Here is a 6,000-nt window from a genome sequence, read left to right as displayed (position 1 = left end):
AGGATTGCCAGGGCCACCGCGACTGAGCATCAGCTGTGCTAATGGATCACACCTGCTACCTTGCTTACTCCTATCCCTGGGCCTGGGTGCCAGTGCCACTCCCAGCTGCTACCCAGAGGAGGCACCGGGCCACCTGTCCAAGGTCACGTGGCTGGTTCGCAGCAGGTGAGGTTGGAATGCAGGCACCCCACTGTATAATCATTGTGCTACTTTGCTCTATTTTTTTTTTTTTTTTGCTTTAATGCTACAAGCACTGAGGCGTTCATACACATCTTCTTCCTTCTGTTTCTCTGCAATATCCACTGGGCTCTGTCTGCCATTCTAGTTTACTCCTAAGCACCCGCGATGACCTCGTCAAGCAGAGTGGGCTGCAGGGAGCAGAAACCGGGTATGAAAGGGTGTGAACACCTGCCCACAGCACAGAGGAGGGGCCCCAAGCACAGGTGCTGGGCAGGTGCCAAGTCCCTAACTGCACAATGTAGACAGAAACTATGCATGTGCTTGGCAGAGGACCAAATGCCTGGCAAGAGCTCAGAAGCAGGCCTGGCCTGCAGAAAGCCCTGTGTGTTCGCTGTTAATGTCTCTCAAATGAAAGGTGCCAAACCTCGAGCCAGAGGGGGAGTGTGCTGGAGAGGGGATGGAGGCAGGAAACCTGGAGGGAGGTGCTGCGGGGGAAGCATGCAGGAACACCCTAAGGGTGGTCACCGAGGGTGCTGCTGTGGGCTGCTGGCCCCTGTGGCTCAACATCTATATGCATGGACACACTCCAGGTCTGAGACCCCAGTCGTGGCAGCAGGCCCAGCTGCATCCTTCTTTTGGTCACAGCAGACGGTCCCACTGAAGACCGCACTCCGGCGCTGTGTGGCGTGTCCTCCCAGTGTGGCAGGGAGCGTTTGAAAACACAGGAAACAGGGATATCTTCCTAGAGAGTGAACTTGACTCATTGCAAAGCTAATCTACTTTTTCAAAAATACGACAATTCTTTTTTTTTTTTTTTAGACCAAGTGTCGCTCTGTCACCCAGGCTGGAGTGTAATGGTGCAATCTCAGCTCACTGCAACCTCCGCCTCCTGGGTTCAAGTGATTTTCCAGCCTCGGTCTCCCGAGTAGCTGGGACTACAGGTGCATGCCACCATGCCTGGCTAATTTTTGTACTTTTAGTAGAGACGGGGTTTCACCATGTTGGCCAGGCTGGACTCCAACTCCTGAGTTCAGGCAGTCGGCCTGCCTTGGCCACCCAAAGTGTGGGGATTACAGGCGTGAGCCATCTCACGGCCAAAACTATGACACATTTTATGTCACTGTATTAGCCCTAAGGGGGCACTGCTCACCTTCCAGGATGCCAAGGGCGCATATTTCAATGGAAAATTGAGGTGCTGACTTCTCTCCGCAGAGCCCAGGAGTAAACTGTGTGTGATAAAATAAGACTAGAATGTCAGGGTCTCTTGCCAGCCCCACGGGTATCAGAAGCTCTACTTTAAGCAGCAATAAATAAGTGGTTACCTGTGCAGACAGGGATAGACAGGTCGGCGGTGCTGAGTCCTGGACCCGTGCCTTCTGATGGAAACAGGAGGAATGAGGCGGAGACGGGGTCCTCAGATCTGGAAGTCAATCGGCACCTGACCGGGCAGCTTTCAGTCTTTTAAAGCAGAGGAAGGCCGGGCGCGGTGGCTCACGCCTGTAATCCCAGCACTTTGGGAGGCCGAGGCGGGCGGATCACAAGGTCAGGAGATCGAGACCATCCTGGCTAACACTGTGAAACCCCGTCTCTACTAAAAATGCAAAAAACTAGCCGGGCGAGGCGGCGGGCGCCTGTAGTCCCAGCTACTCGGGAGGCTGAGGCAGGAGAATGGCGTGAACCCGGGAGGCGGAGCTTGCAGTGAGCCGAGATCGTGCCACTGCACTCCAGCCTGGGCGACTAAGCGAGACTCTGTCTCAAAAAAAAAAAAAAAAAAAAAAGCAGAGGAAGAATTATTTTGTTAAATCAAATAGAGAGGACCTACATACTCAGAAAATAGGCAAAAATAATTGCTTTCTTTGAAGGACACGTGGGAAGTCTGAGGTCAGGTTTATTAGACCCAACCCAAGAAACCCAAGGCTATACCTTGAAAACCTGGGCATGTGGCCTGATCCCATAAACCATAACACGCTCCAGAGGGGTTAAGATGTTAAAAAACAAAACCAAAGAATAGGAGAAAAAGAAAAAATAGAAAGACAGAGAGTTAGATTTTGTCTAGTTCTCAAAGGTGCCAACAACACAGGCACCCCTCAGAAAGTTCCTATCGGGGGCCTTTTCAAATACACAAACACAGCTGAGCAGCGTATTGGCTTGAAACAGGCAGCATAAATGAAGCTACCCTAATGTTTTCGTTATTAGGAAACCAAACAATAACCACTTTCCCCAAAACACATCAAGGACTTAAATGGGAGTCTATGAGAAAACGAAAGTGATAAGTTTTTATAGGCCGTCAGCGGTGGCTCACACCTGTAATCCCAGCACTGTGGGAGCTCGAGGTGCGCGGATTCCTTGAGGCCAGGTGTTCAAGACCATCCTGGCCAAAATGGTGAAACCCCATCTCTACTAAAAATACAAAAATTAGCTGGCTGTGGTGGCATGCACCTCTAATCCCACCTACTGGGGAGGCTGAGGTTGCAGTGAGCCAAGATCACACCACCGCACTCCAGCCTGGGCTACAGAGTGAGACTCTGTCTTAAAAAAAAAAGAAAAGTTTTTACATAAAAATATCTTAAGCATATCACTGTGTGAAATCCCAGAGTCAAATAAAATACTTTGCAGATACCACAGCAGCAAGCACTGTGTGAATTCCCTTTACTGCAAATACAGTACAGTGATTTACAGGTCTGCTTACTTGCCAGTTGTTTCCAAGGAAAGGCCACTCGACCAAATACTACTGTGTTCAGCAAATCAGTGCCTAGCAAATGATCCCTTATCCTGACCACAGTACAACAGGAGACACGACTGAATCTGTGAAACAAAACGCATGTATGACCAAGAAGCAAACGTACAATTTAAATCCCACTGGAAAAAATGTACACTTGCTACTTAAAATGATGTAACATGTCTTGTTGAGGTGGGGGATGAGGAAAGGGAGAGAAACAATCAGAAAAGAGAATGAAACATTTGGTCACTTGTTCATCTGTGTATTCTTTAAAGGAACATCACCATGAGGTTAGGCCAGCAGATGCTATCGGGTGCATTTCGTTTTCGAGCAAGTTAATTTTTCCCCAAAAGGTGTCAATAAGATGGGAACAGCCAGTCTAAAAGATGAGTAACACTAAAACAAACAAACAAACACACACACAAAAAAAACTATTCCTAGGAAGCAGAGAAAATGTCTGAAGAGGGCAGATCAGTGTCTGCTCGGTGACTTTTGCTATGACTGATTTTAAAAGAAAAACATGCCGGCCTCAGTGGCTCACGCCCGTAATCCCAGCACTTTGGGAGGCTGAGGTGGGTGGATCACGAGGTCAGGAGTTCAAGATCAGCCTGGCCAACATGGCGAAACCCCGTCTCTACTAAAAATATAAAAATTATCTGGGTGTGGTGGCAGGTGCCTGTAATCCCAGCTACTTGGGAGGCTGAGGAAAGAGAATCGCTTGAACCCGGAGGGCGGAGGTTGCAGTGAGTCGAGACTGTGCCATTGCACTCCAGCCTGGGCAACAAGAGCAAGACTCTGTCTCAAAAAATAAATAAATAAACAAATAAAATAAAATACAATAAGAAAAAACGTAACACTTTGTGTAGAGTTGGCTATTACCACATGGTCTTGCTAGACATGGATTTTAAAAACAATAACATTTTTGTCTAATCTCTTTTAAGTCCACTGACCCTCAGGAAATTGGTATAACGATACTGTCTTCACTAGGCTCAGTCAACAAGATATTTTTCCTTCTTGAGCCAGAGAAGTACCAGAAAAACTGTGAATCTTCTGTCTCTCTTGCTGTTTTTGGTTCTTTTGATGGACTCAGCACTTCCCAAGAGAAATGAAGCCAACAGACTGCTGTGTCCACACTGCCACAACTTACTCATTCGCATTGACTCATGAACATGAGTTGGCTGTACAATACGAGCTCAGCTCACTGGTTTATTGGGTTATTTCCCATAGTTCAAAAGCCACTGACTTGGACTGTGCTTGTCACTTTGTAACCAGTTGGCCTGGTCAAGTATAAGCAGTCTATGACAGCAATAATCAGAAACGTCACCAAATAAAAGACATTCTAAGATGATGCCTTTGCTGGCTGCAAAGTTCCTGCTCACATTGCCCGCACATTAGACGGGCACGGGATGACCAATGACGTCGAGCAATGAAAGCAGGGGCCGGGCGCGGGGGCTTACGCCTGTAATCCCAGCACAGTGGGCGGCCGAGGCAGGTGGATCACCTGAGGTTGGGAGTTCAAGACCAGCCTGACCAACATGGTGAAACCTCGTCTCTACTAAAAATACAAAATTAGCCAGGTGTGGTGGCGTATGCAGGACAATCACTTGAACCTGGGTGGTGGAGATTGTAATGAGCTGAGACTACGCCGCTGCTCTCCAGCCTGGGCAACGAAGGCAAAACTCCATCTCAAAAAAAAAAAAAAAAAAAAGAGAGAGAGAAATGAAAGCAGAATGCCACTGTGAGCCACTCGGGCAGCTGAATCATAGTTACACCGATGGAGACTGAAATGACCTCCAGTCTTCATCCTGCCTCAAACCCACCGTGGCTTGCACTTTCTTGGCTAGTGGACAAATAACACACCAATCAGGTAAACTTCATGACATCTTCCCTGTAAGAGAACTTCCAAGTCTTGTTGGCAACAACCGACAAAAGCAAGGAAAATCTCCCTATAACATACTAAAAAGGTAACCATTCACTTTGATTTAAATGCCACCTACAAAGACATGTTAAATGATAATGAAGGAAAATCACTAAGTTTGTAGCCTCAGCACCAAGGTTAATGAGCGAAGTTCCCAAAGTAAATAACCTAAAGTTAGGAAACAGTCCCACGAAACTTACAAAAACATTAAACGTTGCAACATAAAATAGAAAAGTTGTGTGTTATCGTTCTCTAGAGGGACAGATGTATATATAAAGGGGAGTTTATTAAGGAGTATTGACTCACAAGATGAGGTCCCACAATAGGCCATCTGCAAGCTGAGGAGCAAGAAAGCCAGTCCCAGTCCCACAGCTGAAGAACGTGGAGTCCGATGTTCAAGGGCAGGAAGCATCCAGCATAGGAGAAAGATGGAGGCCAGAAGACTAGTCTAGTCTTTCCACATTCTTCTGCCTGCTTTTATTCTGGCCACGCTGGCAGCTGATTATTAGATGGTACCCACCCAGATTGAGGGCGGGTCTGCCTTCCCCAGCCCACTGACTCAAATGTTCATCTCCTTGGCAACACCCTCACAGACATACCCAGAAACAAGACTTTGCATCCTTCAGTCCAACCAAGTTGACACTCAGTATTAACCATCACAAGTTGAGTGCAAAAGCTCAAGAATAGCTAACAGGGACAGACCCGCAATTAACTTGGAACCCTAGAAAATGTCTGGATTTGCTAGAATCACCTAATTCTGTATCCCTGGGCCAATTATTCACTTGAAGGACCATATTCTGCCCTGCTCTGGGCTTTCCTGTCTGTGGCTGGGCGTGTGCTGATCCTGCCTGAGCAAAAAAAAAAAGACGTGGTGGGCAGCCACATGTTCATCACAAATACAATCTCAGGAGTCAGGCGGCATGAGGTTATGAGCTCTGTTTGTGTCCCCCCCGGTATTCATCTCTGAAGCCCGAACCCCCAGTGGAATACTAGGACGTGGGGCCTTTTAGGTGTAGATGAAATCGCGAAGGTGGAGGCCCATGGTGGGATGAGTGTCCTTGTAAGAGAAACAGACGAGGGCTCACTCTGCCCTGTGCAGACACAGTGAGAAAGTGGCTGTCTCCAGGCCTTCCCCAGACAGGTCTGCTGGCGTCTGTTCTTGGACTTCTAGCCTCTAGAACTG

General features: G+C 47.8%; 1 long non-coding RNA gene across 1 annotated transcript; it reads right to left on the bottom strand.

Annotated features, from left to right (window-relative positions):
• Nucleotides 1-219: 219 nt before the first annotated feature.
• Nucleotides 220-2,757, bottom strand: LOC144338304 (uncharacterized). Its single transcript, XR_013412301.1, has 2 exons — nucleotides 2,680-2,757; nucleotides 220-1,044 (listed from the first exon to the last, which is right to left on the bottom strand). It is a non-coding gene; the product is annotated as an uncharacterized LOC144338304 (long non-coding RNA).
• Nucleotides 2,758-6,000: the final 3,243 nt, after the last annotated feature.

The sequence above is a fragment of the Macaca mulatta genome, chromosome 20 (assembly GCF_049350105.2).
Source record: "Macaca mulatta isolate MMU2019108-1 chromosome 20, T2T-MMU8v2.0, whole genome shotgun sequence".
NCBI classification, from domain to species: domain Eukaryota; kingdom Metazoa; phylum Chordata; class Mammalia; order Primates; family Cercopithecidae; genus Macaca; species Macaca mulatta.
The sequence above is the reverse complement of the archived record's forward strand: the minus strand, read 5'-3'. Positions and strand labels throughout refer to the sequence as shown.